We start from the raw sequence: 13977 nt of genomic DNA, 5'->3' as shown, positions 1-13977 counted from the left end.
CTGGGCAAGTCACTTAACTTGTCTGCATAAAACTGGAGAAGAAAATGGCAAGTCAATATCTCCAGTATCTTTGCCAAGAAAACTTCTTGGTCTATAGCGTTATAAAGAGGCTGATACCACTGAACAACAGGAAAATGTGCTTTTCGATGGCAGTATGAAAAAAGGCAAATGAGGTCTTCTAGGAGCTTATATCCCAATGGAATAGCAAACATTTTCTTTTCCTTTGATCCTTGCACCAACCCTCTGAAACAAATGCTATTATTACCCTGGTCTAACAGAAGAGAGAGGAGCCTTGAGTTGCATAGAATCATGTAACTGGATTCAAATTCAGGTCATTTTACTTTCCCCACCTTGGTGAAGACATTGCCTCCCACCTGGACTAGCTGCTAGAGGGTCTGCCAGTCCACCCCCCATTCAGCTGCCAAAGTCATTTTGCTAATTCTCAGGGATGACTGTGCCTCTGCCCTTACAATCAACTCCAGAGGCTCCGATCACGTTCAAGATCAAACACAAATTTCTCCTTCAGAACCTGCTTATCCCCCCTTTCTTTGGGTAAGCACACTTCTCCCTTTCAAACTTCAGGAAACATTTAGTCAGAGAATCATGAATGGAAGGATAAGAAACACCTTGTTGGAAGAGCCTTTAAGTAAGCACTTTGCTCTAGTGAATCAAATGTGTCTTTTATAAAGAACAAACAGTAAGTACTAAACAGTGTGAAGGATTCTGGTAAAAACTTTATATAGATGGGAAAGTAGGTTGGAGGCTATTGATATTCTTTTGATTTCTGTTTCTCAGCCTTGTATTCTAATTCTCCCCCTGGCTTTACAAATGCGTTTAAAACCTAAACTTTGTTGCCCTCGTTTCAATTTGGGCAAATCTTTGCTAACTGGAATGTTTGTAGATTTCTCTTTTTTAGACTCTCTGCAGTCCATGACTATGTCCTTTCTTAATATATGCCAGACTTTCTATAAGTAAACACCTTCCTTTCAAGTTGGAGTAGAATTTCTAAACGGAGACAAGGAATCATTTTAGACATTCTACTCCCATGTCAGCTCCGCCTGGTTACAGTTAGCAGGGAGGACACATAGGGCTGAAATCCTAGTCTGGTTGGTAGGGTAGGCCTTTCCACCATGCCACACTGATCTTTATTTTCACATTTTAGGAGACGTTTTCATTCCACAAATAGAATAGAAACTCAATTATCCAGAGAAGCAAAAGGACTGGAGCAGGGAGGAGTTGGGTCATCATAGAAATTATTGATAAGCATTTTCATTTCAGTCAGGAAAAGATCACGCACATTTCTAGCCACACATGACTCACTGGCTTTGTAAAGAAAACCAAATAGCTGTGTAACTTTCTGTGTGATCTTTGGCAAGCCACACCTCTCTAGTCCTTGGTTTTCTCATCTCTAAAATGAGGGAAATGCATTAAAATGATCTCAAAAGTCCTTCTCAGGTCTGTCATTCTCTGTTCTTCCGGCTCTGACTTTCTTTGATTTCCATTTGCATCATATTTATGCTGTGCCGCTTTGTTAGAAACCACAAGTTCATTTCAAACTCAAAATTTCCCTCTCAGAATCACAAAAATACTGATACCAACTAGCATCAAATCCAAAAATAACTAAGTGAGCACACACTTCTGTTCTGAAGGAACTGGGGAGAAACTCAAAGTAAGGGAAAATGGACCTTATCCAAATGGCCCGAACTGAAAATAGAGTTGTTCTATTTGTGGCTCTGAAGGTCTCCAAGCTGGTGCTTTTCTCTCTTCCTTCTTTAAATTGCACTTTAAGGGACTTGGGAAGCATTGAGTCTCGTTCGGGAGTCACTGGCTGGAAATAAACATTTGTGTGGGTTGGCATGTTAGCTAGTTGATGTATCTCAGAAACAAATTTCCCATTGGCGGGATCCCAGCTGACTGGTGCATTTGAAGGTGGCAAGGGTGCTCTCGTTCATGGGAGGCAGGAGGTTGAGCTCAGCAAAAGAATGAGGCCACCCCCTCCCAGGAGTCCAATGGAAGGTAAAGAGCACTAGACTCAGGTTCAGAAGGCTTGGATTCTAGGTTCAGTTCTCCATAATTCACTGGGCAACTGGGGACAAGTCATTTCACCCTTCTGAGCCTCAGTTTCCAAATCTGTCAAATGGCTAATGTCCATCTTCTCCACCTCTTGGGATCATTATTTTTTTAATCTGGCAAATTTTATTTAATTAATTAATTTAGAATACTTTTCCATGGTTACATGATTCATGTTCTTTCCCTTCCCTCCTCCCACCCCCTCTAGTAGCTGATGTGCAATTCCACTGGGTTTTACTCTTTGCTCTTGGGATCATTACAAGGTAAACCTGACTAGGCAGAGGCAGAAATACGACTCACATACCTCAGGTTCAGCACTATTATCATGGTAGTCTGTTCACTCAATACATCTCTATTAAGCAATGACTATGTATGAGCCTTGGGCATTCTTGGGGGAGATGTGGAGATCAATATATGAGGCCCAGCCCTGATAACAGCCTAGTAAAAGGATAAATGTATATGTTGGGTAATTCAATGTAACCAGCAAGTGATATGTGCACTGAGATCAGCTGAAGGACAAAGGAGTATCAAAGTTATGGAAAGCAGCAGCCTAGGAGCCCATTAGAGGTTTCTACAGTTTGGGTGATAGATACTAGCTAATTTCTGGCCTCCTCATCTCATCTCAAACTAATTATAGACAGGAATGCACATAAGATCTGACCACCCATCGATGTTTCCTTTACACCAGTGGGAGGAAAAAGAAAGTGCAAGGGTTATTGTCCTCATTTTTTAGATGAAGCAGGATCAGTGAGGCACAGTCACTTGCCCTAGATCACACAAATAATAAATATTAAAGTTAAGAATGGGACCTGTGGGGGGGTGGGGGGGAAGCTGGGTTCAAATCTGGCTTCAGATACTGACCCTGGTCAAGTCACTTAACGCCTATTGCCTAGCCCTTACCACTCACCTCTTTGGGACAGCTTCTGGAGCAGCCAGGATGAGAAAGGGTGGCACTTCAGCATTTCATGCTGTTTCCATATAGCTTTGGTTTCTATATTTTTCACAAATTCTACTCCTTGTCATTTGGAGATTATGGAATTGCAGTATCACAGTACTGGAGGGACAGAGAGCATGCCTTAGAGTCAGGAAGGACTGAGAACCTCTGACACACACAAGCTGGTTGACCCTGGGCAAGACCCTTCACCCCTTACTCTTCTTGGCAACTCTCTAAGAAGGAAGTTGTAGAACAGGTGCCAGATGGCATGGGTAGAGTTTCCTCATCTGGAAGTTCCCCATATCAATAAAAGTCCAAATCCAGTTGTCCGTTCTCATCATTGCTCTTGACAACGAGATTGTTTATAGTCAGGATAGGAAGAAAACCTGTGGTGGGTCAAAGAGATGCTTTTATGGACAGAAAACTTGGGTCAAAATTCTGGCTCCACCACTTGTGTGACTGAGAACAAGGTCCATTCCCTGTCTATCCAGTTTCCTTATATGTAAAATGAACCTCTTACAGTTAAGAGGGCTCAGTTCCTGTGCTAGGTAAATACTCCTGAGGTCTAGAAGAAGGATTCCTCTCAGGCTCTTTCCTCCTCCTCCTCCTTTTGCTGCTCATTTCATCCCCTCACCCAAAGAAGCAGATGATCCCAGTAGTGAAGACTCTACATTAGAAAGGAGAGTCATGAACTCTTAGTCATAATTAGAGTTTGAAAATTCAGTGATAGGAAGCAGGGGCCTTCACCACACATTTGTTCAATGAGTATATCATCAACAAGAAAGCTCAGAGAGCTGTAAAACACACAATTAATTATACTGATCAAAGCCCCCCACCCCCCCAAGAGGTCGGCAGGAGGGACTGCAGTATAATGAAAACATTAATTTGCTAAGGCACCACAAATAATTCCTGAAGAGAAGCTAGAGGAGACATTGCTGTTCTATTTCAATGCTTACATTAGAATAAAGGTAACTTTCCTAAAAGACTCTGAGAACCAACATTACATCTTGTAGATACTACTGAAGGACTGTTAGACACTAGCTAAGCTTCTACCTCTAAGTCAAGGAGAAGAGTTGATGCATTAAGAAAAAATTCAGGCAAAGTCCTGAAGAGTCAAGGGGAAGGAATCATCTTAATGATTAAATTTCCTCAGATGTGATGAATTGCAGTAATAACCATTTGTTGTTACTGTTCAGTCATGTCTGACTCTTCTTGACCTGCTCCCCTCCCCCCATAGACCAAAATATTCATGAAGTTCTTGGCAAAGATACTGGAGTGGTTTTCCATTTTCTTCTCCAGTGGGTTAAGGCAAACAAAGGTTAAGTGACTTGCCCAGGATAGCACTGCTAGTGTCTAAGGATGGATTTGAACTCAGGTCTTTTTTTTAAAAAAAATATTTAATTAGGTAATTTAGAATTTTTTCCATGGTTACAAGATTCATGTTCTTTCCTTCCCCTTCCCTTCCCCCTCCCATAGCTGATACACAATTCCATTGGGTTTACATGTGTCATTGATCAAGACCTATTTCCATATTATTGATATTGGCACTTTGCACTAGGGTGATCATTTAGAGTCTCCATCCCCAATTATATCCTCCTCGATCCATATGATCAAGTAGTTGTTTTTCTTCTGTGTTTCTACTCCCACAGTTCTTTCTCTGGATATGGATAGCTTCTTTCTCATAAGTCCCTCAGGACTGTCCTGGATCATTACATTCTATTGTGCCACAGTGTACAATGTTCTCCTGGTTCTGCTCCTTTCACTCTGCACCCATTCCTGGAGGTCGTTCCATGAACTCAGGTCTTTCTGACTCCAGGTCTTGTGTTCTATCTACTGAGCCACCTACCTGACTCCAGTAATAAACCAAGTAATAACAATAGATCACATTTATTTAGTGCTCTAATGTTTGACAAATACTTTGGCTATATTATTTCATTTGAAGCTCACAACAATCAACATAGTTGGATACTATAATCACATATGAGAAAACTGACATAGAGAATTTTTGTAACTCATCCAGGGCCACAAGTAAATGTCAGTGATCAACCCAAGTCTTTCTGACTTTGACTCCAATATCCTATATTCTATGTCAGATTGCCCATCATAATCCAGGCAGGTGTCTAAAGAAAAAAATGGCTAGAGAGACTACTTCTACCCCCACCTCCACCTGAATGAACCTGGCTTTGCCTCAAATAGCTTAGGATCAGAAACTATTTCCTATCAGCCCCACATACACAAACAGATCAGTAAGAGTCCACCAAGAACTCTTATTTTCTCAGTCATGTGGAACCCAAGATATACCTAATCTGAACCAATACTAGAATCCCTGATAATGATCAGACACTCACAATGGGGGAGAGGTTCAGAAAATAGACACTTCAAGAACAAGGTTCATCAGGCCAAGTCTTACAAATATGTCCTCAGAGTTACAACAGTGGTAAAAAACTGAAGTGAGAGAATGAGGGAAATGGCAAAAAGAACCAGAGCAAGTTAGGCATCCCTTGCTGAGCCTTAGCCAGCACCATTCTACACTGCCACTGCGATTAGTATAACTACAGTCCAACTTACTGAAAGACAGCTAGCATTTAATGAATAGAATGCTAAACTTGGATTTACTAAGTCCTGAGTTCAAATACTATATCAGACTATATCTGTGTTATCATGAGCAAATCACTTATCCTCTCTAAGCCTCAGGTTCTTAATCTGTAAAACGAGGAGGTTGAACAAGATAATCTCCAGGCTTCCTTACAGGTTGAAATCTACGATCCTCTGAAAATGAGTTCAACTTTGGTTTGTATTTTGTCTCCATCACTTACTAGCTGTATCACTGAACAAGTCATTTAATCTCGGACCCTTGGCTTCCCCTACAATAAAGTGGGGACACTTAGAAATACTTAGAGTGCTAACCTCACAGGGTAATTGTGCATCTCTAATGAGAAAATAAGCATAGAGTCCTTTACAACTTTTAAAACACTACCAAGACATCAGCATTTATTACATAACAAGAGTTTTAGCTTCATTGCCCAAGTGTCAGTGCTGTCAGGGCTCAGTCTGTGGTTCAGCACAACGGTCAGCTCCCAAAGAGAAGTAAGCCTAGCTCAGGGTTCAGAACTATGGCCAGCACTGCCACTGCAGTTCTAAAAGTTTCCCCAGTAGCTGATTGACAGCAGCAAGATGCCTAGGAAGCTGACTCCTTTCCTTGTTACCCAGGTATCATAAATGTGCTGCGTTAGATCAGGGCCTCCAGTACTTCGTTCAGTGTCTATATTTGCATAAACATGTGTTTCCACCACTTAGGGGATAGATGACCTAAACCAGATTGCAATGAGTATAACATTTGGGGGGGGGGGGGAATGGGGGTTAAGTGACTTGCCCAGGGTCACACAGCTGGGAAGTTTCTGAGGCCATATTTGAACCCAGGATCTCCCATCTCTGGGCCTGGCTCTAAATCCACCGAGCCACCTAGCTGCCCCTGAGAATAACATTTTGCTTGTAGTTGTGAGAATGTACTTCATTCCCATGTTGCTTCCAAACTCTTGAATTCTCTATTAATCATTCAGTCATTCAACATTGCCTACAATGTGCCATTCACTGTGTTAAGTTCTATAAATACAATTAAAAAGAAAAACAGTTCCTACCCTCAAGGAGCTGCCAATCTAATAAGTCTTTAAGTTTATAAGACTAGCTGAGATACTGCCTCTATTTTTTACATGGTAGAAAAGAGAATAAGACAGCAAAAAAAATGGAGAAAACCACATTATTCTAGATTGTTGGGTACCCTCACTGCTAATAGAAACTCCTTTTTCTTTCGACAATATATTCCTGAGAAGGCAGTGCCCTTGGACTAACCAAGTAAATCTCTCTTGGGAGGTATGTGGTAAAGACACATTCTAGAGTAAGATGCGGTACCCCGCCTCATATAGCTCACAATAGCCATGTAGGAGGCATGGTATGAACATGGATAATAAGTGGTTCTGTGCAAACTCAACACAAGACGGGACAGTGAAGGTTACAGGAAGGTCATAAAGATGGACAGTTCGACCCGGCTGTTCTAGCTGAGTTTGGCTGGAACACATAATGACCAGAGTACTGATCAACAATGGTCAGGGTGACATTATCCAGGGCCAGCTGTTTAGATGAAGAATTATAGGAAAGTCCCAGGAAGCAAGCCCAATGTGCTGAGAGAGGAAGAGTCCCAGTGTCACCACCAGCTTCCTATATCATAGACTCTCTCAGCCTCTATTCCCTTTTCTGCCAACTGAGGCAAAAATGCCCAGCCTTCCAATCATATGGCATTGCTTTGAAGTTCCACTGACACTGTGGATATGGCAGTGTTGGGGCAGTTCCAAAGCTCAGTGTTCACCCAGGGTTTCACTTTGAGCATCTTTACAAGGGGCCAAAGTTGTCTACCCTAATGTCAGCCTAGAAGGCATCAGGCACAAGTTTGCATGGTCTTTCCCTCCAGCATATCAAGGGAAGTAGTATACCTTCTCACACATGTACACACAAGTATACAAATAAATACATGAACACAAATACACATACACAATGTAAACACAAGCTTACACAAGTGTACTCAAGTGTGCAAACATAAATGTGCTTATACATACAAATACATAAACACATGTGTGCACATACAAATATACAAACACACATAGGCATGTAAGTGCCCAAACATACCTACACCCAAGTACACAAATGCATAGACACACATGGACAAAGGAGTACAAAATACATATAAACATATTCGTGTACACATAATTTGTGTACAACTTGTGCAAACACTTGTGTACGTACAAGCATGCACACACACACACACACACACACACACACACACACACACACACCCGGGGCATGCATTTATCTTGGGGAAGTGGCAAGAGTTCTAGTTTTGGAATCCCAAGCAATGGAGGAGGTCTTTTCCTCCAAAGCAGAACTTCTAGCTCCTGGAACCCCAGCAGCCAAGATGATAAGAATCTTTACAGTCTATATCTCACAAGGTGCTTGTTGAAAGTAATGCATTGAGAAGGGCCACAGATAGGAGCCATCATTGTGATGTGTAATTAAATAATAAAGCCCACTAAATAGCCCATTCAGACTCCAAGTCCAGTGGGTCACCTGCCTTTAGGACTCTTGGAATTAGTACCTTAATTGGTAAAGTGAAAGGAATGTTGGACATGGAAGCAGAGCATCCAAGTTTATGATTTCAGGAGCACAGGGCTTTCCCCAGTGAGGAAACTCCCTCCACCCAGACGGAGTGGCCTCTTTCCTGGACTTTATACTCCTTAGAAGTTGGCTGAACCTCTAAGCCACAGAGTGGCAAGGGTCCAGCTAACTCAGTCAGTATGGGTCAGAGGTAACACTTGGGCTCAGGCCTTGGAACACTGCCGCGCAGAGGACTTGAATTTGCACCATGGCCAGGAATGATAAGAACTCAGTCCAAATTCTGACTTTTTTTTTTAAACCCTTACCTTCCATCTTGGAGTCAATACTGTGTATTGGCTCCAAGGCAGAAGAGTGGTGAGGGCTAGGCAATGGGGGTCAAGTGACTTGCCCAGGGTCACACAGCTGGGAAGTGTCTGAGGCCAGATTTGAACCTAGGACTTCCCGTCTCTAGGACTGGCTCTCAATCCACTGAGCTACCCAGCTGCCCCCTCCAAATTCTGACATTTTGTAACAAAGTGACCTTGTACAAATCTCTTCCCCTCTCTGTGGCTCAGCTGCCTTTCAGGTAAGGATTACAAAAATGTGAGCTTTTATTTCTCTAATTTTCAACAAGAGAGGCTTTCAAAAGGGGAACCCTGATCTAGGGGGAAAGGAACTTTGAAGACTGTGGAGTGCCAGGATCACAGGGCCCAAGATCTAAGGGGGAAGGGGCCTCAGGGGCCCAGAGAGGGGAGGGGCCTCACCCTCACAGGCTTTCCCAGTCAAGGGAGTGGCAGATCTGGAGGAACTTGAAAGTAGGTCCTTTAACCATGAAGCAGCCTTCTTTGCACTACACCTCAAAATTCTGCACCACATGGGCCCAGCCTGCTCCTGGGTAATGTGAGCAGACACCAAACATTCTGTCCTTTCCCCAGAGGTATTTTTAGAAAGAACAGCACTTCTTACTGGAAACATAGAATGTGGGGAAAATAAGCTTCAGATTTTCAGTTCAATGCACTCAGGAAGATAGGAAAAAAGCCTTGTGGGCTGCATAGAGTGGCATCCTGTCTTGGTGGGGGCTTCACTGAGATGTTTCTCCTCCACTCTTAGAGCAGAATGATGGGGCCTTTTCTCCTGGCAGACTTATAGGGACGGTACCTGGCCCTCCCATTCTCGCTGGGTATCGCCAAGAACTGGAACCAAGGGCACTTCTCCAAAGGTCTTTGGTAGGGGGAGATATGTTGCTGAGCTACGGAACAAAAGGAGAATGTGGCAATAAATGTGTTAATTAAGAGACTTCTTTCTGAGGAGCATTGGAAAGCAGGGAGAGCCAAGGCCACCCATTCTGTCCCCAGCCTTCTGCACCTCAATGGGCAAGCTCACGAGCTTGGGGCGAGGGAACATTTCCACTCCTGTCTCCTGGCAGGCTGCCCTGGCCTTCACATCCCCCCTCTCCTTTTTCTGCCTCTCAGCCCACTCACCTCCCCCTCTCCCCATTTAGCCACAAAGAATGGAAGGATAACAAACACGTGGCAAGAGCAGTACCTGGCACTTTGGGGCTCCCATTCTGGAGGCAATGTGGGGCAGTGGAAAAGGGGCTGAGGTTGGAGTCGAAGCTCCTGGATTCAAATCTCAGCTCTGCAGGCTGTGGGATGATGACCAGGTCCCACTGCCTCCAACCTCAGCTCCCTGAACATCCCCTGCTCTTTCCCAGAGCACATTCAATAGGAGATGTAAAACTCTAGAAAATGCCGGTTATTATTATTATTATTATTATTATTATTATTATTGTGAATTGTTCACCATGTAAGTTGGAGTGAGTCATTTACTCTCTAGGCTCTAATTCCCTTCCCAGTTCAATCTAAGCCCCCTTCTGGCTCTCAGCTGAAGTTATCAACAGCACCCAATAGAGGTCATCTTCACTGGCACTGCAGCAGAATGAAGATAACTATGTGAGCATCACCTACGGTTGAGAGGCAGCCAAGGCATACGGCAAGCTGCTCGTCTGGAAGAGGTGTGGCTTAGAAGATGGAGAGCATTTTTCAAAGCCAGGAAGTCTTGGGTTCAAGTCTTGCCTCAGACACCCATGTCTTCTAATGCTACCCAAATCACTTGACTTCTACTGGATGGAGAAAGCTCTCATGTTGGAAGTTGCAGAATAGGTTCTGGTCTGCATGGTGGAGAGTCTCCTTCCCTGCGAGTTCCCAATATGAAGTCTCTATGCCTGGCGTTCCTGCAAGGGCTGTGCATAGCTCACTTCAGAGGAACAGAAGAAGGGCAGCAATAGTTTGCATTCCTAACAAAGTATATCTGGAATTAAAAGAGAATGGGGAGCTCTGGGTGTTCTGCCTAGGTCAGACAAGGTGGGAAGCACTGCAACCTGTTGAGAATGCCACCTTTTGGCAAGGACCTTCCCAAGTGGGAACAGGCTCCCAAGAGAATCACTGGGCTGGTGGAATGACTAGATTGCACATGAGGAAGGGTTTTAGAAGTTAGTTATCCCAACCTCTTTATTTTATACGAGGGTAAACTGAGGTTCCAAAGAGGGAGTGACTAACCTAAGGCCATACAAATAGTGATGGAGTTCAGAGGCAAATCCAAGTCCTAGGAATCTTCAAGTTTTCTGGATAGTTTTTATTTTTATATCACTTTCACTGCCAGAGAGATCGTTCTTTCTCCCTCTTCGGAGAGTCATCCAGTGTAACAAACATAAAAATAGAAAGAGGGAGGGAAAAGGCAGTTTAGCCAGCCCACCAAGGCAGCCAGTCTGACAGGACTGACTCTGCTTTGTGCCCATAGCTCCTCACCTCCACAGAGAACAGAAGGAGCTTCCTCACCTTCTCTATCACTAAGTTTGTTCATTGCCTAGAGTTCTGCTTCTCTGTTGTTCTTCTCACACACAGTGGCCACTGTCTGGGGTGTTTCCCTGGCTCTGCTTCTCAGATGCCAAATGAGGGCTGGGGCTCTGTGCTCTTGGAGGCTCATTCCAGCTCTGGGATGGATTATCTAACAATCCTGGTGCTAATGGACCTCGTGAAGGAGAGGAGGCTCCCTTTTCTGCTAGGTTAGAATATTCAGCTGGAATTTCAGCTCCCTGATTCTCTCTTCCTTAGGTTTCTGTGTCCCTGGTGCCTGGCACCTAATAAAATAAGTGTTTGATACAAGGCATAACGGGCACACATTCAATCTTCTTTCCTCTGGGGACATTTTGCTTGGAATGAGAAGAAAGTGAGCCCTGAAACTTGCCAGACTGGACCCCGAAGGAGAGATGAAGCAAGAGAATTGGGTGCATGTTATAGAAAAGCCAACATAAAGGAGGGCGAAGCTGCCTCAGTAGGTAGGGGATGCTCCTGGTACCGGAGATGTTCAAGTCAATGTTGGTCAGGGAAATGGCAGATATTGGGGTCCCAGGTTTCAGTTGGCACTCAACCTAGAGGATTCCTGAATCTCTTTCAGCCTAAGAGTCCATGATTCAGTGGCAACACTGGGATTTCTGTGGTCCATTTAGTTAGGCATAAAGCAAAATACATTTTGAATTCTATTCCAAGCTTGCTGGTCACGATGCCCTGCTTCCCAGCAGTTAAATTACCACATAGTACATGAGCATGAGCATGCTCTCTCTTTCACACACACACACACACACACACACACACACACACACACACACACACACGCATGCGCACACACACAACTTAATTCTCTTCTGGGTCAGGGTCTCCATGACATCTCACAGAGAGAACTCATGCTTTACCAGAGGTCACTAGGGCAGGAAACAAGAGAGCCAAAAGTACAATTCTGAGTTGGGTGACAATCCTGGCAGCCCTTCCCTGTTGGTTATTCTGGGCCCTCTGCATCTCCCCAGAACCTCAGGGCAGAGGACATTGGTTTTAATTCCTGCTCTGTCATGTATGACCTATATGATCTTGTGCCAGTCACTCTCAGGTCCTTGTAAAAGGAGAGGGATGGACAAGATGGACAAGAGCAATGATGCTGTGACTTGCCCAAGGTCAAACTGTCATTAAATGGAATAACCAGAATTGAAATGCAAGTGTTCAGCTCCCTCTTTTCCCTCTTCATCAGTATTTGGTCTAGAATGAGCACTTAATAAGATTTTCATTCATTCATCCATTCATCCATCCAAACATCTATCCACCCATTCATCTATGCATCTATCCATTCCTCCATCCCATCAATAATTTTGTCCTATATTTCACATTGTTTCTCAAACAAGGCAGGGTCAATATCCTCAAATATCTGAATTGTTATGAATAAAGCGAGTGCTGGTGCAGTAGAAAGAGGACCAGATCTAGTCTTCAAGAAACTCAGTTCAGATTTCACATTGGGTCTAAAACAAGACAAGTTGAGGTAGTTAGGTGTCATAGTGGACAATGTAGACCCTGGAATCAGGAAGACCTAAGTTTGAATCTGATCCCAGATCCTTACTGGTTGTGTGACCCTTGTTAAGTCACTTCACTTGTCTGACTCAGTTACCTCAACTATAAAATAAGGATAATAATGGCACTTACCTCCCAGAGTTTTGAGGATCAGATGAGATGAGAATTTAGCAAACCTTAAAGCATTATTATTACTAAGATATTATATAAACTATTCAATCAATTAAGAGCCTCTGAAGAAGCCTGATACTGTGCTACATGATGGAGACACGATGATAAAGAGAAAGGGATTCCTTCCTTCCCAAAGCTTTCACTGTGTGACCAAATCTAGATGAAATCCTACTTATCTGAGCTGGAGAAAGAGGGTCAGGAAAAGCTTTGGGCAGAAGATGAGACTTTAGCAAAGTTCTAAAGGAAGTCAGGGATACCAAGAGACAGAGTTGGGAAGGGAGGGCATGATGCCAAGGTGCAGAGAGAGGAAGAGAAGTATTGGCATGAGAAATGGCAAATAAGCCCGCTTGATCAGACTGTAGAGTGCATGAAGGGGGAGTAATAGGATAGGAAGGGCAAGATAGGTCAGCCTGAGAAAGTCAGGAGATCTAGGACCCTTCATTCATCCCCTGATGCAGTCCATCTTAGAGGGTTGCACTAAGAAGAAGGTAAGTGATCTGCTCAGGGTCACAGAGACAGCATGTGGCAGAAGTTGAACCCAGGGCTTCCTGTCTCCAAGACCAGCTCTCTATCTGATTTGCTGCCTCTAACCTTGCATACTTAAGGCAATTAAGAAAAAGAGGCTCAGAGATTCTCCTTGACATTAATAGTCAAGGGGAATGGAACTCCAGGCCTTTTGGGCACATGCGTCCTACTGTCTTGCCTACATACAATTCCTTGTCAATCTCCTCCACCCTCCAATCCCCCCTACACACACACACACACACACACACTCCCTCCCTACCCCCCCCACACACCCCAAAAGCCAAGCTGCATCGATTGTTTTCTTCTCTCCCATTGGCACATTTACAGTTAACTTGTTTCATTTAGGACTGAATCAATATTTCTAATGATGCCAATTAGAGCCTTAAACACAAAGTGATCGGATAGAGAGGTGAAAGGGGGACATTATAAGGTAATGGGCCCTGGCTATAGCTAAGCACAAGCCCCACATGGATCCATCCTGCTTAGGTAAATAACAACAAAGAACAAAATATAAGTAGAAAGTAAACTATCTCTGCGAGTTTCCATTTTTTCATTTGTACAAGGAGAGTTGGGTTGGGGTTTGACCAAAGTCCCATGCAGCTCTAGACATTATGAGACTTGGCTTGAATTTCAGGGACCACTAGGATGGAGACTGGGAGAAAGAGCTAAAGAAAGAAGCTCCTGGAATGGAGGCTGGCAGGCATTAGCAATGTGCCAGGCACTGTGCTAAACATTTTG

At 43.7% G+C, this 13977-nt stretch overlaps 1 protein-coding gene across 6 annotated transcripts in view; it reads right to left on the bottom strand.

Annotated features, from left to right (window-relative positions):
* Positions 1-13977, bottom strand: part of PHF21B (PHD finger protein 21B) — a 116912-nt gene that overhangs the window by 40055 nt on the left and 62880 nt on the right. The gene's annotated exons all lie outside the window — the stretch shown is intronic.

The sequence above is a fragment of the Monodelphis domestica genome, chromosome 5 (genome assembly GCF_027887165.1).
Source record: "Monodelphis domestica isolate mMonDom1 chromosome 5, mMonDom1.pri, whole genome shotgun sequence".
NCBI lineage: Eukaryota > Metazoa > Chordata > Mammalia > Didelphimorphia > Didelphidae > Monodelphis > Monodelphis domestica.
The sequence above is the reverse complement of the archived record's forward strand: the minus strand, read 5'-3'. Positions and strand labels throughout refer to the sequence as shown.